Below are 26,672 nucleotides of genomic sequence, written 5' to 3'. Positions count from 1 at the left end.
GGGCAGAAAAAGAGAAAGCAGGAGAGAGAAAGAAAGGGAAGGAGGGAGGGAGGGAGGAAATGAAATCCTTATTTGAGTCCCTGGGCTCAGCCATACCTAGTCAGCCTTACCCCTAGACTTCTGTTATTATGAGTCAAATTCTCTTTTGTATTTATCCATTTTAATTGGGGTCCTGCCATATGCTAGAGGGATTTTTTTTCATATTTTCCAAAACAACCCTAAAATAGATGAAAGCAACTTACTAAGTATCCAAACATGGGCACATAATTATGTAAGATATTCGACAAAAAAATAATAATTGACTAGATTCTACCAAAATGAGAATTTTCAATATGCAAAGCATCACTGTCGACTCATCCTTTTACTCTTTCCCAACTGATATCTTTAGTCCTCTCCTAGCCTGGGATTACATTCTATTACGATGTCCGGCTTGATTCTTTACTCTCCCTCTCTCCTTTCGTCTTGTTCTCTAGTCTAGTTAGTTGTTCTGTCTTTATCATCTTTTCCCAATATAGCTTTTTTTATTCCTGTCTTCCACATAATGGTTTAGAATTCTGTACAGATCCCAGGTGTCAGTCCCTTCAGTCCCACATCTACTCTCAGCACTGCAGTGGCAGCTACTAAGGCACATGAACTTGATCCCACAGGCTGTCGGCTCTAGCTGCTGCCACTCAAATCACCCCATGTGAGTCAGCAGTGAACTGAAATTAATTATTCTGAATCTCCCAACATCATATTCTCAAGAGCAGAAGCAGAAGACAATTGGGTTGAAATGCAAGGCAACGCTCAAATATGCAAGAGAAAAAAAAAAGAATAATAATGTGCTTGCCATAAAGAGCAAATGCAAGACAGACAGAGAGACACACACACACACAGATTATGTGTGTGTGCACGGGGGTGCGCATGTCCTAGAAGGAGGGAGTAGAAAGTAAACCAAAGGATCCAGTTCTCAAATGCTCATCAGGGAATAAAACACTCCAGCTTTCTCTAGAGCCAGAAGGAAACTACTTAGTGGAGCTTTAAAAGGCAAAAGAAGGAAAGTACCTTAGCCAAAGCCAAGGGAGCAGGTTCACAGGTGAGGGGCAAACATCACCACCTCCCTTAGGGAGAGCGCTTAAAGCGAAGTCGTCAACAAGGAGTCCCTGCACACTGGAGACCTATTTATTTTCCCAGCACATTTCATATCCATTCAAGCAAAACGATATATATGACATTTGGGCACAAGGTCTTGTTCAAAGAGAAAAATCAACCCAGCCAAGCTAATTTTCCTCATTCACCAGCCACTGCCCCGCCCACCCGCTGCCAGCCCTCTGCCATTCACTCACAGAAAGCAGAAAGGAAAAGGTTCAATACAACCCCAGAGGCTTGGGTTTTTTTTTTTCCTGCTACTCTTATGCATAATTTACTAACATACACAATTCCTGTCAACAATGGCCTCAGTTTTTCATGTATCAATGAATTCAAGGCTTTATAAAAATCTGGATCCAGATAAAAGAACACTGTAGACAAAAAGCTCAGTTGTTTTTTCTAAAAAGAAATGAAAATTGTATTTTCTATAGAAAATTAAGCTTTTTTGGTTGTTGTCTTCTTTTGGGGAGGTGGGGGGTAATAAGAAGTTACTCCTAATAAATTTAAGACCACGCAACACTTTCCTTCACGTGGAATTCCATACTCAGGTACCCAAAGGACAAATGTAGTCCCCCCGCCCCACCCCCGCTCACTTTGGACAGGGCAGTGAGCCTAAATCCTTGTCCTTATTATTAATGTGTGAAATGAGATGGGCAACTTGAAAGGAAACCCAAAGTACCCTCCCTCTCATTCCCTGATCCGCAACCACAGCTCTGGGAACTGCCCAGGCCCCTCCTTTCATCCAGGGCAGCAGTCCTCCCTCCAATCCCCAACCCAATGACCCCAAGCTACAAGGCCTTCAACCCCACCCCACCCTCAATACTTCCACCAAAGGTATCTACCAGTCTTGTAACACCTGCAACTAAAGATAGAAGACGGAGTGGGAAGACTTGCCCATGCTTCTCCTAACCAAAAGCAGAGAAATATCCTGCCTCTTTTTGATCTTTCTCCACTTGGAAAAGGGGTGCTCTCATTCCCTAATGGCTGGCCTGAGTTATATGTTCCTGGTGGCTGCAAACCCCTTTTTCTCTGCAGTGTATCAGAACCTCTCCCTGGGCCTCCTAGGGTGAATGTGATTCAAATGCTTTGTACCAATGCTGGCAAAAACTCAAATATGATAGACTATCACAAGATGTGATGTTAGAGAACTATCAGATTTATCCTCATCATTATAGCTTTTTACAGAAAAAGGGTAGAAATAAGATCTATCTTTCTATTACGACACCTTAAAACATGGATTCCATTGTATTTTCAAATATCTTCTTGCTTTGACAAGCCTCAGGTGACCATTTATTAAACATTAACCTGGCTATATGTGCAAAAATTCCTCTCTCCAGAGATGTTAATGCCAGGATAAATTTACCTTCAGTGTCCCCTGCAAGACCAAAGGATAACTTTTGGCCATTCCCCAGCAATCTCAATAATGATAATAATTCTAGTAGTAGCCATCACTATCTGCCACACATTTTACATAAATAACTTCAGTTTTCACCAAAACACTCTGTGGGAAATACTGTTATCTTCCCCCATAAGATAGATAAAGAAACGAAAACAACTTTGGGTTACTCACCCAAAGTCATACAACCCACTGAGTCAACATTTAAATTCAGATCTCTTGTTCAAAAGCCCATGACCTTAAGCATTCCACTCCACTACTTCCCTGTGCCCATTTAAAATCAGGTATCTTGTTACACAATATTAGACAGATAATGCATTTCTAGTAATACTTTCTGAAACAACAGCATCTGAGAGGAAAAGAAAGCTGGGTGTGATCCGACCAAAGCAATCAGTAGAGATTATTGTGCTCAAATCTTTCATTCCATTATGTTTATGGCCCTATGTCAAAAGAGGACAATCGACTTTACTTCCTGGAGTCCTCTGGTTTTTAGTGGGTCCCAAGTGAGAAATCTGCTGGAGACTTTTCAATGTTGCACAAAGCTGCCAATCACATTTATTGACTTTCTGCCCTACAAACAGTGGGAAGAGTGACTTCATCCCCGATCGACATAACAGATCTTGACACTAAATAAGCAAAAGCTTTTTGCACTCCAGAAAAGCAATTATTTTCTGGAAAAAAAAAAACAAAACGTCAACTTCTTAGGCATAATGAACCTACCTATTATTCTTGTCCTGCTGCTCTTGCTAATTCTGAAAACAGGAAAATAGTCACGCCTTATTGCTCTCAAATTTTAAAACCAAGCACGTCATCAATAACAAAGGACTTTTCAACTTTGTCATTCAGTTGGTCAAGCTTTTCTGCAAGCAACTACTTAGGCACCAACTGAAGGAGAAGAGAAGCTATTTAAACTTTAAACTTAGGTTTTGGTTTTTCTTGTAGGGTATCTAAATATCATTGACTAAAGTCCTTTAAGAAGCCCTTTAGTAATTACAAAATGCGCTTCCTTAACTTGTTGAAAATCTATGTCTAACAAAATAAAGAAAGCAATAATAAATTGACTCTGGGTCACTAATGATCATTAATGTTAATTTAGAGAGGATGAGGAGTTCTCCTTTTAATGTTTTTACAAGACCGTTGTTGATGAATGAATTGCCAAATAGTGCATCAGCCCCAGATAACTAGTTCCGTTTATATATTCCTTTCTAATGATTAGTGCAAATCTCCCCTCTGTAACTGAAAAAGCATCTACACACTTCGGCTTGAAGAAAAAGTAGGCGCAGAAAGATAAAAGGACCTGATGGGTCAATAGTTATAGAAAATACAATAGCTGTGTGGAAATCCAAAAGATGCTTGGGAGATTTGGAAAAATAGTGACATTGAAATTAAATACAAATTACCTATTGAGTCATTTATATTTGATAGTGCAGCTCTGCACTATCTTCCTCACCCTATGTTAATTCTATGTTCCTTACCCTACGTTAATTCTATTTTTATATTTTAGGGGATAGTATATGATGCAATGTATATAAATTTATGTATATAAATGTATATATATTAATTTATAATTTATTATTTAATTAGACTTGCATTTTTAAAATGGACCACTCTGGCTACCATGGAGAACCAAGTAGAGGGAAGCAATACTAGATTTAGAACAAAAGCAGTTCAGAAGCTATTGAAGTAACTCGACGTGGTGACATAACAGAAGGATGAAAATGGAAATAGAGGGAAGTGAATGGATTTGGAAAAAATATTTAGGTAGTAGTATGGTCAGGTATTAGTAATGCACTGGATGTGGGGATGAGGAAGAAGAAGGAGCTAGAGTTTAATGGATGGTAGTGGTGTATACTGAAAGAGGGAACACTAGTGAAGGAAAGAGTTTATAGACTAAGATGATAAACACATTTTGTACCCGTTGAATTTGAGGTACCTGCAAGACATTCAAGTAGACATGAGACAAAAGTGATTGGATATGCATTGTAATCCTTAAGGCCCGGACAACAAATATTTGTCACTCTACTATTTACCAGACGCTGAACTAGATGCTGGGGCTGGAGCAGCGGGAAAGTTAGACATCACCGCTGCCCTTGTGGAACTTGGAGTCTAGGTGAAAAGAAAGGTGCTGAACAAGTAATCACCATAGTAAATGGAAGCCATGAAAAGAGTATATTTCAAGACGGACAAGGGCCAGTTACATCAAGTGATGCTAAGAGATGGAAAAGGATAACGGACAAAACTCTCCATTGTATTTGGTAACATGGAGGTCACTGTAATGTTGACAAGAGCTGTTTCAGTAGAATACCAAAGACAGAAGCCAGCTTCAAGTGAGATGAAAAGAATACCGTGAAGCAAGAAAGTAGAGACAGTGACTATGGGGCACTTGTTCAAAAATTCTTGCTGAGAAGGGGAGGGGCAAAATGGAGCAGTGACTAGAAAAGGACATTGGTCAAGGAAGAGTTTTTAAGATGGATAAGTTTAAAGCATGTTTGTATGTTACTGGGAATATTCCAGCAGAAAGGGAGAAAGTGACACACCGGAGAGAGAGGACTCTGCATGAACCAAGTAAGACCATAATAAAGTGTTAAAAGCACAAGGGTTACCCTTTGAGGAGGTAGTGATAGAAGGGAGCACAGGGGTGGGAGTGGGGGAGGGGTTACGAGATGCAAATAATGTTCTGTTTCCTGATCTAGGTACTAGATAAATGTGTATTCACTTTGTTAAAATGTATCAAGAGGTAAACTTATGTGTGTTCTTTTCTATGTGTATATTATATGTCAAACAAGTTTTTTTTAACAGAAGGATTGGAAAAGAAAACAAAAACCACAATTTCTTGCAAATCGAAGGACTATCTACACAGAAAACTAACAAATTTATAAACTATTATAAATAAAAGCAAATTTTAACAAAGTAGATGCATATAAGAATATACAAGTCAACTGCACCACCACAAAAAAAAATAGAAGACATAATTTTTAAATACACCATTTACAATAAAATACCTAGTAAAAAAAATCAACAAGATATATGTTCAACCTGGATACCGAAAATTATAATGTTTTATTAAAAGATAGTAAGGGGAAACCAAGTAGAGCATTATATGTATTAATGAATAGGAAGATTTGATTTTTTAATGATGTCAATTCTCCCCCAAATTAACATAGAGACTCGATGAAACTCCAATCAGAACCCCAACAAGATTCTGTGGAACTTTATAAACCTATTCTAAAATGCACATGAAATGGTAAAGGGCCAAGAAGAGCCAATACACTCCTAACAAAGAAAAGAAGGAAGGACTTGCCCCACCATATGTTGGGACTTACTATAAAGCTAGGTAACTACCTGTAAAGTGACTAAGACAGTGTGATATCTGCATAGAGATGGTCTGAGCAGTGAGCCCAGAAACAGATCATCCCATATATGGAACTTTAACTAGGGAGCCCAATTAATTTGTCACAGACTGGAGCACTATAAGGGGAATTATTTATTCATAATAAATAATTATATCAGTCCAACAAATGTAAACCGTTATTGAACTGAGTAAATGAAGATCTATACTCAGTATATCTGTGATGAAGTTGGAAGACAACGAGTAGCAGCAGCCTCTGATGGGAACAAAGATACTTCATCTGCAGATAAAAGTAGAAAATGGAGTATGGATAAAGTTATAAGAGGGCTGTGAGATTTGATGATGGGTACCTCACTACTTCCTTTTCCCAATACATTTTGAGGCAAGATCATTAGCTGAGGGTAAGTGAGAAAGGAGAGCATAGAGAAGACAGTATCAGTGCTCTAGAGAGTAGAGAATAAATATAATAAGCAGGTGTCATAGGATGGCCAAGCAATGTCAAATCTTCATTTTAGATTTACATCATGAATTTAAAGATCAATGAACACAATTATGTATTTTTCTCCTGCAACATTTAGCTGCTTAAATAATTATAATGATCAACTGTGAAATCTAAACTAGGTAAAAAAGAAATATAAGGGGAAGGGGTTGTGGACAGTGGAAATGTAGTGAGGCAACAGATTAGAGGTCTGCTGGGGTGATGGTACTAAGGGGGCTCAGCTGGGAGGATGGAATGGTGTCAGAGCGTGAAACTAAGATGCTGGTGATGATGCCGTGTGTGTGTGTGTGTGTGCGTGTGTGTGTGATAAAAGGTTAAGGAAGGGACCGTGGAAATGGGAGGTCTGGGAATATTACTAGGTCACAAAACTATGGATCACAAAATGTTAGAGCTTAGATCACACAGAGAGGTAAAATGATCTGTCAAAAATGATAAGAGTGAACGAGTATTGGACTCTATTTGCCACAAGCACAGAGGTGAAGGCGTGACAAGAGTCTGTGGGTTAGACTGCTGAAAGGGGATCTTTACTTCTTGGCAGTTGTCATCTGTCACTCATTTTATTAACTTAGAGGTCAAGTGAGAGAAGCGAGAAAAGGCACACTTCTCCTTTCTGTCTTAAATCACAACGGGAGCCAACTAGGAAAATTATTAATTATAAAGTTACTAAGTGTTCGCTGTGTGCAAACACTTTGGTATCTGCTTTTCTGAGGTGGGATATGGCTGATCTCTTCCTTAGAGGCACATTGAGTCTATGTTTTGGGAGAAATGGACTCACACACAAAAAAACAAATTAATAGCAAGATATGGTGGGGAGAGGTACCGACTTTGGGTACAAAAGACTGTTAGCACCAAGGGGTGTTCTGGGAGGTTTTAGCCAACACTTTCATTATACTAAGCAAACATTATAGAGTAAGTGTGCTTGCTACAGAAACATAGCTTCTAGAGAAACCCTCCAACAGCTCCTACACTACTGCTCCAAGTCCCTCCCATTTAGCCTCTCTACATTTCCCACTACGGGTTGGCTTAAATCTTTTTAATGTTCTCTTAGACTCTTCCTAGTCCTCATCACCAGAAGAGGGAGAACTTCAAGTTCATTTTGGATTTTGTGCTGTTATGAAGGGAATGAGTGGGGACTATAAAAAGAATCAGAAATTCAAATTACTTCAAAACTCAAGTTTCGCTGTGAATCTGGTTGAAATTTCTTCTTTTTCTTCTTTCTTGAATCAGTCTTCAGGATTTTGCAAGCCATTGTGAGAGATGTGAGTTTGTTTGACCAGGTAGCCGTTGAGACTGATTTCATGGTCAGGTACACCTGAAAACCAGACCCATTATGCTTTAGTCACATACCTGCATTTGGGAATCATGCAAATTAGGGCTGCCCACAGAGTTTCTTTTCATGCATGTGGTAGCAGGGCTACATCTCAGCTCTCTTTAAAATGAGATTTTCAGATCAACTCTGATGCTCGCACAAGTGGATGTTTATATAACAGCAAAAAAGAGCCAAGAAAAAACTGCCTTTGCCATGTGGCTTTCTAGGAGAAATGATCAACTTTTTTTTTTATCGTTATACCGAGAATGGTTTAAAGATTATATAATCATCTTCATTTTCAAAGTAATAATCACTGGCTTCTTTATGAATACAAAAAAAAAAGAGGTAAACAGGAACTACATCTCCTTTCTGACTAAAATTATATGCTGCTGCAACTATAATGCTCGTATCTAAGCTATTTGATTTCCCTTAGACCCCTAGAGAAGGGTGAGTAAAACTAAGAGTTGTTCATACATCCCCCAGGCCTTGCCCAGGCCTGATATGTTTACGATGTTTGCCTATGTGCCCAGAATATTCTGCTCTTATCACTCTTTCTGGTCAGAAACACCCAGGGATTAGGGCTCTTCTAATTAGTTTCCCAAAGCCTAGACACCTCCTAAATATTTCCACTACATTTCTACACAACTACAAGCCTCAATTCTCCTTCTGAGTGTTCCTGAGAAAGTGTTCCCACTCAAACTGTGAAGACCAAGGAAGCCATCCTTGCAGAAACCATGTGCTCATTAGTTCACAGAGCTGCCTAAGAAGAACATAGGGTGAGCACTTAACTCTGGACAGGAATGAGGAAGACCAAGAACTTTATGCCCAGGCTTTCCTGTCCCCAGGCCGGTTATGGAGGTCTGACACTCTTTAGCTTTAGCGGGAGTTGAGTAGGGAGAAAATAGGAATGACTTTTAACATCTAATTACCAGGGAAACTTTTAAACCCACAGGGGCCCAGGCTATATCAAAGACCTAATGAATCAGAATTTGGAGGATAAGTCTCAGGAATGTATATTTTGTAAAGCTCTGAAAGAGATTTTCATACACAGGTAAGACTGCAAATCTTTGTCCTTCCTTCTTAGTACCAGGAAACGGGGCCCTCAGACTTTACAAAACATCAGTGTTTCTGCCTCCTTCCTTGACTTCAGATCTAAATGGGAGGGAGGGAAGAAGGAAGGGAGGGAGAAAGAGTGTGGGTGGCGGGGAGCGGGGGGACGACCTTCCTGCCCTCCTCCAGGTGCAAACGAGAATGCCAATAAGACATCCAACATTACATGCAATTCAGAGAAAGACTGAATGCTGTACTCCACTTGTATGGGCTCCATTGGCTTACTGGTAGAGAAAAATACCCAAGGGCCAGCTCCTGAAGAAAATCTATTATGTACCCCCTCGCACACACGGTTAATACATACTTTTGATTGGCACATTTTTAGACAATGCATTAGGAGCAACAGTGAAGTTTGCAGAGTAGAAGAAAGCTGAGGGGGTGCGTTTAATGAGAACCCCCACACACATACACATATCCCACAAAGCCAAGAAGGAAAGTGGGCTCACTTTAGCTCTGTCTGAATAACCGATAAGTGAACTCTGAAAGTAAATGACCTGGTTCCTCCAGCTGTAGCGGAGGCACAAGATATTTCTGTTCCTAAGCAACAGACAGCTGCCTTTATTTCTCATCATTGCTCAGGCTGGAATAATTCAATTCCCTGTTTCCCCCACAGCTCAACCCCTGCTTCCTACCTACCTGCAGAACAGAAGCTTTAAATGGTGCCCTGCCCCTTATCTGATGCTGTCTCACACATAGACAGTAATTTTCTGAAAGACTTGACCCTGTTCGTTTTGAGCACAAGGAAAGGAACATAATCTAGAACGCCATCTGTCATCCTGAAATAGCCAATAGTGGCACTATTTTTACCCGGCAATTATCAAACAAATGGAGTCATTTGAAAGAGTCACAGCTGTTCCTTGGTGTTATCTCAGTACGAATATGACACAGAGCCTGCTGATTTTGTTTTCTGCTTTGTGCCTCATGTATACTAAGGCAGCGATCATTTCTCACCCTCCCATCAGAGCACAAATCAAAGTGTGTACTTCACAACTGAGTCACTTGGGCAAAATAAAAATCTCTCATTATCTTGATTACATGGTCAGAGTTTCACTAAATATGATTCTCATTTAGAAAGAGAATGCAATGAATTCCATATTTCAGAGTGAATGTTAGGAAGCTTTTTTATCTCACAGAAAACATCAAGTTTACTCCTGGCTAAATGTAACCTAAAAGAATGACTGGTACTCATGATTTATATATATGTTAGCACTTTTAACCGAAAAAGTAAAATTCTGCAAAATGAATCTTATCATCTTTCCATTATCAACCTTCATTATGAAATCAGAAAGGCATCCTATTGTAATTAGTGTCTCTAGTAAGCTGGACACACACATTCATTCACACACGTGTGTGGACACACACACATAGGCAACTCTATCAAACATGTGTCGTTCTTTCTGAACACCTGCATCTCAACTTCACTTCGTATGTATGGGGAACTTCCCAACCTAATGAGGCAATGCTCACCTCCTTCAGTGAAAGTGAAGATGCCAAAACCTTACTTTCCCAGATTCCCTTGCATTTGGGACAAAGGCACATGATCTAGTCATTACCAATCAGATGAACCCACCCAAGAGTTACAGAGACCATGCAGAGCTCCCACTGGAAAGAGGCATGCTACAGGGAATGCAGAGTTCCTGCAGAGCAGGGCTGGTGTGGGCATGCCATGTCCAGTAACAATGGCACCCAGGGTGCAAGCTACAGCCTCCAATGCTGTGCAGTAACAGGAGTGTCCACCAGACGAGCTCTGCAGGCTGACGCAGGCTCTATCTCTGGCTTCCTAGCTACAACCTGGGTCTCCAGCCCACCCGGAGATCCTGTGAACCAAGAAAAATCCTTTCAAATAACTCATGTGCTGCTTAAATCAATCAACACTGGTTGATTGCTGCAACCCAAAACTCTAAGTCAAAAAGTACGTTTTCAATGTTTTAACCATGCGACAACCAATAATATGCTTGGAGTTTTTGTTATCCTTCACAATTTTCCAGTTCTTTTCCAATTCCCAAGGCTCTAGTCTTTATTCTATATACACCCAATCCACAGAAATTTATCTAATCCCAGAAAATTCCCCAATTCCTCACTTTCAACCAGGCATGTATTCAAAAGTAGAAAGATAGAAATCATAGGAGAAAGGTGTAGATTGAATTGCCACTTTCTTATAAGACTATTCTCTGGAGAATCAAGAAGCACTGAATATACATACTAAAACCACAATGCTATATAGGCAGACCTCATCATTTCGAGCAATGTCTCTCAAAGTTTAATGTGCTTATGAATTTCATGGGGATTGTGTTAAAATGCAGACTCTGAGTCAGTGGGTCAGAAATTCCGCAGCTCTCCCAACTCCCAGGTGGTGCCCAGTCTGCTGGTCCAAACCTGCATGTTGCATGGCAAGACTGTCAAATACTAGTCATTATTCCTAAGTCTCAAAAATAAAACTGTCCCAGCCCCCCCAAAAATCATGTATTCTCTCTCCGTTTTCTGGAGCTCATCTCTACATCTCCTTTTATATTTACACTTAGAATAACCAGACTCTAAAGTAGCAATATATTTCATAATTTGGCACAGGACTCAACACCAAACAGAAAATTTCTTACACATTAAACAAATTAGATCTTGCTTCATTGGTTCTGAACATGTTAAATGGTATAAAGCTAGCCTATTTAATATAAAGGCCATTTAGGTTTTCAGTTTGGATCCTACAGAGTAAATGGAATTAAAGATCTCTACTATTTTATGGTTCCTGAGATTCTCACTTGGGTGGACTTAGACATTTTTTCAAAAGTCAATTAAATGTATAAAGGCTTATCTTTGATGCACAGCAATCCCTGGACACAAAGGTGTGGGGGCACAAAAAATAGTCTCTGTACTTCACCCTGAGGTAAAAATACATATGGTATCTCATCTCACTTTGCTCTCACGCCCTTGATGGAATTTTTCACAGTAATGTCTTCCAAAGGGAAAGGGTTGTTTCTTTTTCGATATCAACCAAATTGTCTTGTAACATGCTGTGCAATTAGAGTTCATATCCACATCCTTTATAGAGCTCAGACAGCACTTCAGCAACTTTTACCCCCAAAATTGGTGTCATTAATCAATGGAATTTCTGAAGGCAGAACATATTCTACTTTATTTCTAACACTGATAACTCCTCACTAAACATGTCCAAAATTTCATAATACATAAGAAAATTAAGAGGGCACAAACAGCCCTTTTTATAGCTCTAGAAACAACTGTAGTTAGTCTATAACTTCATAGAAGGCCACGAAGTAGGTAATATCGTCTTACTATTAGCAATCCTAACATGAATTTTTTTGTATTATGATGGATAACTTGGATTAATGGTCAAGAATAAGAAATAGTTCATGAATTAAGGGCACTAAGGCACTTCTAATGTGAATATTAAACCTTTGTGTGTTCTGAGGGGATTCTCTGCCCCCATCGCCCTCTTTGCACTGCCCTATTCATGTGAAAAAAGATTTTTTAGCATAAAAATGCATCAAAGTTATGCTATGAATAAATGTTATTCACACAAAAAAAGATTTGTTTCTGGTGGACAGTCTACAAAATGTCAAGATCCATGGCCAATGGGACTGGACAGAAGGTCCAAGGAGGGGAGACGAGCAGCAGCCAGGGCCCTGATGGAAAGAAGGTAGAGAAAGGAGAGAGGCTTGCTAAGGAGAAGCCAGACAAACCCAGCACTGACAAAAAAGAGCTGGAGATGAACCAGAAAGAAATGCGGTCTGTCCCTTGGCCCCCAAATTCACTCATGGTTGTTTGTGAGCATGGCAGCTTCCCTTCAGATAATGGGACAAGCCTATGAGTCTTTCTCTGTGTTCGGGGTATAATTTCAGCATTATATTCTTTCAGCCAAGGACTCTAAGTTTGAATAGCAAATATTAGAGCACATCTAAAATCCCATATTCAAATATCACAGGTTTCTACAATTCACATGTTCTCTTTTCCCAGGAAAGATATATCTACGGTTAATATTTTAGCTCATTCTCAGTAAAACATTGAGCCCTCCTTAACAAATAATTGCCTTTCATGAGAAAATTAAACAGATAAGGCTAACTCATTTGCTAATATCATTCCTTATCTATGAATATAATGTTTTAGTATGATTCTCTCCTATATTCTATGCAAAATCAGATTCTGTAAACAGTTGCATAACAGAATGATTAATAAAGTATTTTTATTAAGACATAAGAAATTGAACAAAACTAAACTCAGTTTTTAGAGACTGAATTATACATCCAAACAGACACGGCTAACTCGTCTTCCTGAAGGAGACGAAAACGAGGGGACTATGAACCGTGACTGGGGCAGTTAAACCAAAGTCAGTATTTCCCAAACCTCAGGACAAAGAGTAGAGAGAGTTCTGAATGGGCTGTGTCCCTGGCCTCAGCAGCCCCATCCTCACTGCTCAGCCCCTCTTCTCAACTACCACAGAAAAGAGTCAGCAAGAAATTTTTCACTCTTGAGAATTGGAAGCAACAGGAAAGACACAGTAAGGAGCTGGGGCTGCTGAGATCCCATTTATTCCAGGTGAACTTGTGCAGGGAGATCTCCTGTACAAGTTTTAAACCAAGAACGGTCTTCGAAGTGGCTGTACTAAGAATTTTAAAATTTAGATACGACAGCTATAGGTATAGTTGGTCACCTGGTTAGTGACATGCAAAAAAAAAAAAAAATTGATAAGCCTCTAGCCAGGCTGATCAAAATAAAAATGAGAAAAGACACAAATTACTATTATCATAAATGAGGGAAGGAATACCTTTAGAAATACTTTTAATAGTAAAAAGATTAACAATGAAGTATTATTAATAACATTATGCCAATAACCCTGACAAACTTTAATAACATGAACAAATTGCTTGGGAGATACATACTACCAAAGTCAACTCAAGAAGAAACAAATATCCCAGATAAGAAAAAGCTAAGGGAGTTCCATCACCAAACCAGTATTACAAGAAATGTTAAAAGGACTTTTTTAAGAAGAAGAAAGAGAGAAAAGATCAAAAATATGAATAATAAAATGCCAATAACTACATATCTATCAATAATTACTTTAAATGTAAATAGATTAAATGTTCCAATCAAAAGACATAGTGTGGCTGAATGAAAAACAAAACAAGATCCATGTATATGCAGCCTACAAGAGGCCTACTTCAGATAGAAAGATCTACAGACTGAAAGTAAAGGGATGGAAAAAGATACTTTATACAAATGGAAATGAAAAAACAAAGCTGGGGTAACGATACTTATATCAGACAAAATAGACTTAAAACAAAGGCTACAACAAGAGACGAAGGACATTTCACAATACAATAGCCAAGATATGGAATCAATCTAAGTTCCCATTAACAGATGATTGGATAAAGAAGATGTACTACATATATACAATGGAATAGTACTCAGCCATAAAAAAAAAGAATAAAACCTTACCATTTGTAAAAATATGGATGGACCTAAAGGGTATTATGCTAAGTGAAATAAGTCAAACAGAGAAAGAAAAATACTATATGATTTCACTTATATGTGGAATCTAAAAACCAAAATAAATGAACACTTAAAACAAACAAACTCATAGATACAGAGAACATTTTAATGGTTACTGGATGGGAGGGGGGTTGGGAAGATGGATGAAAAAGGGGAAGGGATTAAAAATTACAAATTGATAGTTACAAAACAGTCATATGAATGTAAAGTACAGCATAGGGACTACAGTCAATAATATTATAATAACTATGTATGATGCTAGGTGGGTACTAGACTTATGGGGAGGATCCTTCATAAGTTATATAAATGTCTAACCACTATGCTATACACCTGAAACTAATATAATATTGAATGTCAACTATAATTAAAATATAGATATTAAATATAATATATAGATTAAATATATATGCTATTTAGGGAAGCCTTTCCTACCTTCTACTACGGCAATATTGAAAGAAAAAAAAAGGAGACAAAACAGTGATGTCAACAAGGAAGGCCCCAGCCCTCATCCCCCATAAAAGAAGCACAGATTTGGTAACAGTTCATGGACAAAAGTTATTTTGTGAAAGCTTCAGGATCCAAGTAGACACCACAGTGAAACCCAAGAACTAGGTTTGTTCTAAGGCCACTTTGAGAAGGTAGGTCCCCACCAACTGCAAACCTGGCTGCAGATCTGGGAGCAGTCTCATCTCCCTGTGAACTCAACTCCAGCCCAGCTCATCTATGTTCCTACCACCATCCCCTCCTGCCCAGAACTCCAGTAACAGGCCTGTCTATGCTCAGACTCAACTGAGGACCCAGAAATAGCTTCATGACCCAGCTCTAACCCCACTCAACCATGGTCCCAGAGGCAGACCTGGATACCTGGGCACCCAGCAGAAACCATGCCCATCCATGCCTTGGTAGCAGGACACCAACCATGGACCCAAAGGTGGACTCAGAAGACCATGGTCTGGGAAACAGTCCAGTTTGTCCCAGAAGCCAGCAGGAGCTATGCTCACCTGTGTCCAACTGTGGACCGGGAAGTAGCAGGCCCAAATGTGGACTTGGAAGTAGCCTTATGACCCAGCTATGGCCCTACTCTACTGTGGTCCCAGAGGCAGTCCCATCTCTCTGGGGACCCAGCAGGAGCAGGTTTTTACCTGTTGAAACCAATCTGGAAAACTAGAAGAAATGATTTTTCCTTCAAATTCATTGACTCCAGTGCAAGGCTACAGGAATCATAAACAGTCAGGCAAACATAACACCACCAAAAGAAACTAATAAATGTCCAGTAACTGACCCTAAAGAAATGGAGATTCATAAACTGCTTAATAAAATATTTTAATAAAATATTAAAAATAATCATCTTAAAGATGCTTAATGAACTACAAAAGAACACAAATAGACAACTAAATGAAATTTTTTTAAAAATACATGAATAAATGAGAGGTTCAACAAAGTAAAAGAAAGCACAAAAATTTAAAAGACAAATAAACTGAAAGACATCCCATGGCCATGGATTAGAAGAATTAATATTCTTAATATTAATATTTCCCAAAATATTAATTCTGTCTATATTTCCCAAAGCTATGTATAGATTCGATGCAATCCCTATCAAAATCCTAATGACATTTTTTTACAAAAATAGAAAAAAAACAATCCTAAAATTCAATTGGAATCATAAAAGACCTTGAATAGCCAAAACAATTTCAAGCAAGAAAAAAAAATCTGGAGATATAACACTACCTGATTTCAAAATATATTATAAACATAAAGTAATCAAAACAGTACGGTACTAGCATAAAAACAGACGCAGAGACCGATGGAACAGAATAGAGAACCCAGAATAAACCCACACGTATACTGTGAACTGATCTTCAACAAAGGTGTCAAGAATACACAATGGGGAATATATAGTCTCCTCAGTAAATGGTGTTGGCAAAACTGGATATCCACATGCAAAAGAATGAAATTGTACCCTAATTTCACACCATCTACAAAAATCAACTCAAAATAATTAAAGACAAACAAGACATGAAGCTTTTAAAAGAAAAAGAAAAAAAAAACTTCTAGACATTGGACTGAGCAATGATTTCTTGGATATGACAACAAAACCACAGGCAACAAAAGTAAAAATAGACAGGTAGGATTACATCAAACTAAAACACTTTTGCACAGTGAAAGAAACAACTAACAAAGTGAAAAGGCAAAGGGAGAAAATATTTGAAAGCCATATATCTGATAAGGGATTAATATCCAAAATACATACAAAATATAAAACTTATAGAGGTCAATAGCAAAAACACAAATAACCTGATCAAAAATAGCCAAAGGACCTAAGTAGATATTTCTCCCCCCAGAAAAACACACAAACGGCCAAAAGATATATGAAAAGGTGATCAACATCACTAATCATCAGGGAGATGCAAATCAAAACCACAATGAGATGTCACCCCACATCTGTAAGGATGGCTATTATCAAAAGGGGCAGAGAGGGCAAGAAGTGTTGGTGAGGATGTGGAGAAAAAGGAAATATTGGATTCTATTGGTAGGAATGTAAACTGGTGCAGGCACTATGGAAAACAGTATAAAATTTCCTCAAAAAATTAAAAATAGAACTGCCGTTTGATCTAGCAATGCCACTTCTGGGTATATATCGAAAGGAATTGAAGCATAGATCTCAAAGAGATAGCTGTGCTCCCATGTTCACTGCAGCACTATTTGCAATAGCCAAGATGGGGAAACAACCTAAATGTCCACTGAATGATGAATGGATAAAGAAAATGTGGTATAAACATACAATGGAATATTATTCAGTCAAAAAAAAATCCTGCCATTTTCAACAACAAGGGTGGGGCTGGAAATCATTATGCTAAGTGAAATAAGCCAGACACAGGAAAACAAATACTGCTTATGGAACCCAAAATAGTCAAACACAGAGAAAAAGAGCAGAATGGTGGTTGTCAGGGGCTGAGAGAGGGGTAAAATGGGAAGATATTAGTTAAACGGTACAAAGTTTCGGTTATGCAAAATAACTAAGTTCTGAAGAACATAGGACCTATGATTAGCAATACTGTATTGTATATTTAAAATTTTGCTAAGAGAAAAACAAAGAAAAAATCACAAAAGGAAAAATACAGCTTTTTGGAAGGAAGGATCCAAATGGCCTCATAGCTATTAAAGAAATTGAATTTGTAGTTTAAAAAAAAAAAAAAATCTCCAGGACCTGATGGCTTTACTAGAAAATTCTACCAAACATTTAAAGAAAAATAATATCAGCTTTGCACAAACACTTCAAGAAAATAGAATATAAGGAACACTCATTTTATGAGGCCAGAATTGATACAGGACAGGGCAAATTGCCCCAAGTGACAGGGAGATCAAGCTCTGCATTGAGAGAAGAGGGTCCTTCAGCAGAGAGTGAAGAAAGAATTCAATGCACATGCCAAAGTTAGAGTCAAAAGGAAAGTTTATTAGAAAAGGGGTAACACTCCACAGACAGAGTGTGGTCTCCTCTCAGAGACAGAGTGAGAGGGACCAAGAGAGGCTGGGAAAGAGTGAGTAGAGGAGGGGCCGAGTGTTCAGGGAATTCAGTTTACATATCATTCTTTAGTTCCTCTGAGTCATTGTTTAAAAGACTTTGTCAACCCATTTCCTTTGATAGGGACACACAGTGAGGAAGGGGAAGGGTATATAGTGTGAAAAGGTAAGAATATGCAGTGTGCAAGGCCTGCTGGCAATTCCCAGCCTTTAATCCATAGGTTGTTCATGGTTTTAGCCATAGGGAATGACTCTTGGTGCCTGTTTCCCCTTCACAGGCTGAAAGGGAATGGGCTGTTAGCAATCCCAGCAGAAATCTTCCTTTGTTCTGCAGGTGTCCTCCTGGCCTGGCTGCAGGGCTGACCAGCATATTGCAGTCTCTGAATGTGGCTTAATTAATATTTTAATTCTCTTGCCTCCTCCCTACATTAGAATTATTTTGATACCAAAACTGGGCAAAAATATTAAGATAACTTAGGCCAATATTTTCACAACAAAAACATAGAACATAGACACAAAAATTCTTTAAATTTTATTCAAAGAAGTCCAACAATACATTAAGTATAATACGTAAGACCAAGTGGTTTCATCCAAGGAATGAAAGAATAAGTCAACATTCAAAACCAATCAATGTAATTCAACATGTTAACAAGCTAAATAAGAAAAACCATATGATCTTCTCAATAGATGCAGAAATAGCAGTTGACAAACGTCAACATCCATTCTTGCTCAAAATTCTCAGCAAGCTAGGAGGAGGTCAACTGCCTCAACTTAATAAAGGGCATCTGCAAAAATGGAACCACATGACTCTGGGAGCTTCAAAATCCTCTGTTGTATACATGCAAATTCACTTATTCAGGTTCTTCTCAGCATTTGCTATTGTAAGCAGTGTTGTGAGGAATTTCATTATCAAGAATCCTGCTCTCTGATCACCACTCTCTGTGTTTCTAGTTCACGCCTCTTACAACTCTCACTTTAACCACCCTTGAGTCTTCCGGGATCTGCATCGCCTCCATTCTACCACTTTTACAGTGTCTCTCACCTTCCTCATGATGTTCTTCCTTTTTTCCCCAGCTTACAATGCTATGAGCAGTCACGATACCTCTCACTTGTTTACTCCCTAAATTCACTGGCATCTTCCCACTGCATCAGACCCGCTTAGCAAAACCATAATAGTGACATCCAACTCTCTGCTGACTCTGCCTGAACTAAAGCAGCTGAAGAAAACCTCAGGAGAAAACCACTCAGTGAGCTGAATGGCCTCACATTGTATTCATGGCCACAAGCCTCAGGGGGGATCCTCAGTGCTGTGAGGCAATCAATCTTCCCTGATCTGGCCATCTCCCTATACTGCCCCAGTCTCTTCTCTCTCACTCTCCTAGACCAGCGACTCTTAAACTATCCGTTGTGAAAGTCCAGATGTTTTTATTTCTGACCCATTACAGACCGATACTTTTATAAAATACAATAAAAATGTTACAGCAATGTCGACTGCTATAAAACTTTCTAAATGTTTACTCTCCTCTTCTGTATTTATCTGACAGGTCAGTAACCAAGAGCTCACAAACTAGCCAGTCCCGGCAGTGCAATCTTAGATGACCCCTTCACACCTTCTCCTCTCCCCGCAAACTGCCAACATCTCCCACCCCTTTTCACTCTTGAGTTGATAACCTTGTTTCCTCTTTCGCAAGGAAGAAATGAAGGACGATCAGAAGGGTCCAACCTTCCATATACTCTTTCTCTCCCCTTACTGCAGATGAATGCCCACGTCCCCATCGAAGCCAAATCCTCCCCCGAGGGACTGGATCCCACCCCTCTCATCTGCTCAAGGACACTCACTGTTCCATCAATTCTTTCTCTCACATCAAAGATTTTTTTCCTCTCTTCTGAGTCATCCCCATCAGTCTAAATGCTCTTATTTCTCCCGTTTTAAAAATAATAAATCTCTCTAGTGTATGGCCATGCCACCCTGAACGTGCCCGATCTCGTCTGATCTTGGAAGCTAAGCAGGGTCAGGCCTGGTTAGTACTTGGATGGGAGACCACTTAGAAAGACCAGGTGCTGTAGGCATAAAAATAATAATATAATAATAATAATAATAATAATAAATCTCTCTTGATGTGACTTTGCCTCCAGCTTCTTCATTCCACAATTTGTTTGTGCTATCTACTACACTTTCTCCAGTCTCTCTTCTTTCCACAATCTACTCTATTCAGGTATGCGCCCCAGCACACCCTTAAGCTGCTTTCTAAAAGACATTCACTTTGCAAAATCCAACAGTCAACTGTCAGTCTTTTGAAGCAGACATTTAAGATGGTCTGCAGCAGGTTCCCTGGGCCCACCTCTGATGTCAACCACAGCTGTCCCATGCTCACTAACAGCATCTTTACAAGCAACCACCTCACCTCTCTCAGCTTTTCTGCCTCAAGGCTTTCTCCCACAAGAGCCTTCAAAGCACAGAAATAGAGGCGAGATAACACTTCCAAGAAAACCCTCACCCAATGGAGACCAGATAAATGTCCCAGCTTCCCACTGTTTGAAGAGACAGTTTTGGTGGCACTCTGTACCCTTCTCAGATGTCTCAGTGGAGTGACTCCATAACTTAGAGCAGCCACCTCAATAACACACCCCTTGGTGGCTTTCCTCCCCCACAGTCTCACCTCCCCACTCTCATTCCTATTACTTGGATCACCTCCCAAATAAATACCTGTACCCAAGACCTTTGTACCCAAGGCTCTGCTTTTAAAGGAACCCAGGCTGAGGCAATCTTTATCTAACTAATCAACCACATTTGACATAGTTAATCATTCTCTCTGCCTTGAAGCAAATTTGTACTTGGCTTCTAGTACAAATACTACCTCTCCTGTTTTTCCTCCTGCCTCACAGATTGCTCCTTCTCAGTCTCTGCTAGTCCTCCTCCCTCACCTCTGGGTCCTTGGCTACTTCTCCATGCCAATGCTTACTTCTTGGGGGATGTGAGCCAGTATCATGGCTTTAAATATCACCCAAAGGCTAATGACTCTCAAATTCCTATATCAAAACCAGGTATTTCCCATGAACTCCAAAGTCAGACATCTGGATGCCTATTAAATATCTGTACTGAAATGTTTCACAAACATCTCAGACTTGATGTTTCCAAAACTGAACCTCTGATCTCCCCTGCCAACCCTCACCTGCCCAAACCTACTCCTTTTATTGTCTTCTCTCTAAATTCATGGCAACTGCTTCCTTCCAGTTGTTCAGGCCAAAATCCTTACAATGATCCTTGGTATCTTTGTCTCATAATCCATATTCAGTCTATTGGCAAATCCTGTCAGTTCTATCCTCAGGACAATATATATGTCATATTGGAGATGAGAGTGTATGTGTGTGTGTGTCTAAAAACCTGACTGGTTGTCACCACTTCCACTGCTCTCCCCTGAATCGAGTTATCGCCATCTTTGGCTTACATTTATCTAACTGGTGTCACCTTTCATCCACCTTTAGTCAATTCTCAAACAAGCAGCTAGAGCAACACTGTTAACATGAATGCTAGATCACAGTACATGTTATCAAAATCCTTCATAGCTTCAATTCTCACTCCAAGTAAAATTCAAAGTCTTCACACTAGCTCACAGGACTATACCATCCTGCCCTCCATCACCTGAACTCACCTCCTCCGACTCTCCCTTCACTCACTCTGCTCCAGACACTGGCCTCCTTGCCATCCTTCAACCACACCAGGAACGTTTCTGGTTCTGCCTTTTCATATGCCTTTGAGGACTTCAGGGATAATATGTGGGTGGGAAGATAGAAAACGCATGTGTTAATTTGATATGTTAGTTATGAGAGTCTGGGTTTTTTTGGTTTTTTTGTTTTTTTTTTTTGTTTTTCAGCTATGTCAGTTATAGACTTATTCAAAAAACTCAGGTTTATTGCAAAAGGACTGGATCCACTTAAATGAGATTTGTTGGCTTCTGCTCCAAAAACACTAAGACATAGAAAAACCTTGTTTGGATATTAATTGATAATAACATAATTATCATTCTATTTTTATGGTAAACTATTTTGCATAATAGTTTTTAATAACTTAATAATCATCCTACTATATACACATATACTTCTGCAGTTCCATGCAAAATTATAGTTTAATTAATCCACCAGTAAGCATAAGCTTGTTCCTTTAAGTCTCCTTAGGAAATTAACTTAGATTTAGATAGCACTGAATAGTCTGGCAGTATAAACATACCTGTGTCAGTCTCTTGAGCTCAAGGACTTTGTTTTTGATTTGTAGTTGATGAATTATAAAGAGAAAAGCTTTCTAGACGCCAAGCTAATGATCAATAGCTTATCTGGGTCCTTTCAGGAGGATTAGAATATTTATTCAATACAGCACTCACCATTCATATAAACTTATCTCCTCTACTTCGTATAAAAGGCAAGTGTGATGAGAGAAAAATTTGAGAAAAGAGTCTTTAATGTAAGGACTAAGTGCTAGTATTATCACTACTATGAGACAAAAGACCCTGAATTCCTTTCTATATCTAAATGAGGTTGGAATGGGGAGGTATTTGCTGTGTATGTCATCACTAGGCAAGTGGAAAAAAATAAGCAACAGTGTTTACAAAATTTAGGCAAACTCCTAAAGAACTCATTTGTCCCCTGTGCTTGAGTTTCCCTATTTGCAAAATGTTGGCTTCCAGCTGTACATTAAAACCTGACCCGGAATATAGCAGCAGACACAAGGTACCCAGCCCATAAAGGGCCCAGAGACTTAAGGGTCCAAAATGGTTTCAATTCTGCTGCCTTTGAAGCTGTTTTTGGTCGGGACAAGAAAAGAACAACAGAAAGTCAAACACCACACTTTAAATCATCAGTAAGCCAACAGGCAAAAAAACCTCTGTGTTTATAGTATCAACTTGATTCAAAAAAAAAAAATCCTAATTGATTTTCAAATAAAAATGATGCCTTGCCTTTTCAAATAATCTTTCAGAACAACTGTCATTTTCATACCAGCTAGTTCAGCCTCTTAACCCTGTCACAGAGTCAAAGAAGACATAATGTTGGCCTCAAGAGTAATCAGAACATTCTGATTCACTAATTATCACCAACACATTCAAAGGCAAACAGAAGGACTAGAGGCATTTCTCATTCAAACAAAAACAATAAATTTTTGTCAAAGGCATCTGACGTAGACAACATCAAAGGAATAAACATAAGATATTCTCTTTCTTCGAAGTGCTTACAATTTAGTTACTGGATAGATATAATAAATTTCAAAAAAAATTTAAGATAATCAATTAAAATTAAAGAATTTCAAATTAACCGGAATCAGATATTCCAAAAGACTTTTAATTAAAAATTGCTAATCTAGGAGTTCCCCACTACTTCTAATTAGGTGCTACTGAATAGGAAAGCAATGACACAGGATAAAGTCATTCTTTTTTCTTATAACCAAAGTAGGTTATCTGGGGAGCTGCCAAGCATTCTCTGTGACATGGAGCAAAAGCCAGGGACATAGCTATAAGTGTGTTCCAACACAATGATTTCTAAGAGTGTGACTTACTAGCCTAAAAGATAAATTAAAATTGTCTTGGTATGGTAAATGAGGTCTTCTGAGATTAGGCTCCAGCCCAGCTCACTTGCAGTCACTCTCTCCACCAAATAATTCCTACACAGGCATCAAAGTGAGGCACAAAGCATTCTCCCATCAAGCCGGCACTTTAGGTACTCTCGTAATCTTGCAGTCCCACTACCTGGAATGTCCTGTGCCCCATTTCTTCCCCACCATGAGGATGCTTTCTCATACTTTCAGGCCCAGCTCAAAGGCCCGCTCCTGTGGGTAAGTCTTTCTGCCACATCAAATGGCATTATTGTCACTTCCTTCATCACTCCTACACAACTCTGGATATACTCCTCTACTAGCATAAGGACCCCATTTACATTATGTAATTGTGACTGAAAGGTCATCTTCTTATTTCAAGAACCCAGTATAACACTTACCATAAGGTACAAACTCAATAAACAAACATCCATTCAAACCAAGTAAACAGATGATTTTGCCCTGTGGGCCTTAGGCCTGGTGCCAGCACCAGACACAATTGGAACAGGATGATTTATTGACATGTTAATTTGTCCTTTCTTCTTGCTACTATTGCTATTATCAGCATTTTTTCTTCTCCTTCCCAAGAAGGTGGACAGCTATAAGTTTGGAGTTCTGGACTCCTTGGCCAGAAACACACAAGTGTTTTAATGGCATTGTGTATTGTGGGGTCATAAATGGAAGTTGCAAGGTACCCACTGAATTTCCACCCAGTGATTTGTGAAAGAGGGCTTCTGCTGTGAGGGAAAGGACATCAATATTCTTAAAGACCAGGAAAGGAATGAGTTTGAGGGATTGTACTCTGTCAGAAAGCCAGGCCTCATTCCCACTGTTCCTAAATTTGTGTGGGGGGGGGGAGCTGCCACTCTAGGAAGCCTACAGTGGATGGATACTATGTACTGTGTCCCAGAGTTATCAGTGGTGTGACTAGCTGAAGGTGAGACTGGAGAGACTGGGGGTGTCTTCTGACTCGTCCTAGATGCTCTTAGTCTTCAGCTGCAGCATATCAGACAATGCAGCTGTCATGATGGAGCAGACTGGGCTACCCCCACCCTAAAATCTGTGTCATTGTATTAGTCTGGGAATCTTCTATGATCCCATGGAGTGGGCAAAGATACCTCAGTAATGACTGAGATTGAATTTTCCCTCCAGCCGGGCAACTAAGTCAATGTAATTTAGAGAAATAAGGGAATGTGACCTAAAATAATATTGTGATCTAAAATTAATACCTACTATACAATGCTCATTCAGACCCCCTGAAATATTACAGGATCTTTCAGAGCATTCTTGAAACAGCTTTGGAACATAACATTGGCCCGTTCTTACTTTGAACACACATTACCTAATATATCAAGATGCTATTATAAAGACAGTGAAATTTATTGCACAAATAAATGTTTATAACTGCTAGAAAGTTCTCTTGTAGTATGTGCTGCAACATATCCTTTCAAATTACATTGGTTGGCAAAGCCAAAGGCCAAAACAATCCAGCTTTTCAGGATTCCGGGACCTAGAAAGGAGGCTGACACTTGAGGAAGTACAATTCTCAATCATGGCCACAAGGTGGCAGAGTGACTCTGTACACCAGAAGCAAATCTTCAACTTGTAACAGTTCTGGAATCTAAGGTTTGTTACAGAATCCAGGAGACAAAGTTAACATAGTAGAAAGCCTGTTTATAGAGGACTTTTCTGCTGAAGGATTTATCCTCATATTGTTAATATTCCTGTTTTATAGAGGCAGGCCCTCCGATAGCCTTAGTGAGGCCTGAGTAGCTCTCAAGATACTGAACCCACGGCTCAACGACCAGCTTCCCCTGCTCGTCGTACCTGTGACAAGGCCCGGCCCTGCTCGCTGCTAGCACAGTTACCACTGAACAGGATTCTGATTTGAAACCCCCTCAATCTCAAAGGCCTTAGAGAGCCTCCAAATAGAAAAGAAAGACATGCTCAATGTCTAAAATTTCACCAAAGGCAGACTCAACTGCCTCAGTAATGTGAGTGTAGCCTTTCAATAACACTGTCTTCAAACCACTTCCCTCACTCCTGTCAGTATGGGTTAGCACACCTCCTGTGGGGGAGACCGGAAATCCACAGACAGCAACCATGAGAAAACTGCCATAAGTTCATGAGAGAAAATAAACAACTAATTCGATATTAATTTGAGACTACAAGAAAACGTATTCAAAGAAATGTGGAAAATTCTAAGAAATAAGGAAGAAATTTAAAAGTGGAGATATATACTACCTATGACTGAGTGGCTAACAAGCTTATTTCTCTGGCATCTTCACGTAATTCTGTAAGCTGCTGCATACTCTCTAGTTAAATCCCTTTTTTTCTTAAAATAGTTGAGTGAGTTCTATTGCCTTTAATAAAAAGCCCAATTATTCACTGTGCTGTATACTGGAAACTAATTTAATATTGCATGTCAACTGTGACTGAAAAAAAATTGTTTAATTTAAAAAAATCTGATGCTCTTTGAGAGTTACCCTTATGTAAAATAAACACTTTAAACTATTAACAATCTTTAATTTTTATATAAACTAGTATTTTTATTCTCCAATTTAAAAAAAAAACCTGTGTTAAGTAAAACAGATTAACAAAAAAGCTAATTATTACAGAAAACAAGAAAACAAATGGAATTGCTAAATCATTCTGTAGGAAAAAAGATAATCAGTGGGAGGAGGAGAAGAAAATAAGGAGAAGATGGTGAAGGAATGGCTAATACATTTTAGAATGGGCACATCTAATATTCAGTTTTAAGCTGTTTGTGTTACTAAAATAAAAACTTCTTCAATTCCCCCAAACCATCAATTGGTCTTCTATATGTGCAAATGTCTTTCAAATGAATGGATCGTATGTGTTCATGTAAATTAAGAAAAATGGATTTAGTTCCTCATCTGGGTCATTACAATGTAGACACAAGAGCAGCCATCGCAGTAAACATACAGAGATCACGAGACACTTAGAAGCAGGAACAAAGAATTGGACGAGATTATGATAAACTGAGCTCTAGGAATTTGATTTCTATGATTTGTATGAAGGGGGATGTGGGAGTCCAGAACTTGAGCTGACCTCTGAGTTACACAAGGATAAGCTGCTTGCACCCCAGTGGTTCTCAAACTCGGCGTGCATCGGAATCACCAGGAAAGGCCATTAAAGCAGATTGCTGAGCTCCGTGAGTTTCTCTGTAGGCCTTGCCCCAGCAATGCAAGTTTGGTTAACATTAGAATTCTTTTCTGAGAGAGGCAGTTATCATTTCAGGCTTTACTATCCAAT

The 26,672-nt window shown here is 39.1% G+C and overlaps 1 protein-coding gene and 1 pseudogene across 1 annotated transcript in view; one reads left to right on the top strand and one right to left on the bottom strand.

Annotated features, from left to right (window-relative positions):
• Positions 1 to 26,672, bottom strand: part of SYT16 (synaptotagmin 16) — a 200,621-nt gene that overhangs the window by 163,183 nt on the left and 10,766 nt on the right. The gene's annotated exons all lie outside the window — the stretch shown is intronic.
• On the top strand, positions 19,767 to 19,885 carry LOC120603955 (uncharacterized; annotated as a pseudogene).

Source organism: Pteropus medius, unplaced genomic scaffold (assembly GCF_902729225.1).
Source record: "Pteropus medius unplaced genomic scaffold, Ma_sr-lr_union100, whole genome shotgun sequence".
NCBI lineage: Eukaryota > Metazoa > Chordata > Mammalia > Chiroptera > Pteropodidae > Pteropus > Pteropus medius.
Note: the sequence above shows the minus strand (reverse complement) of the source record. Positions and strands in the feature narration are given on the sequence as shown.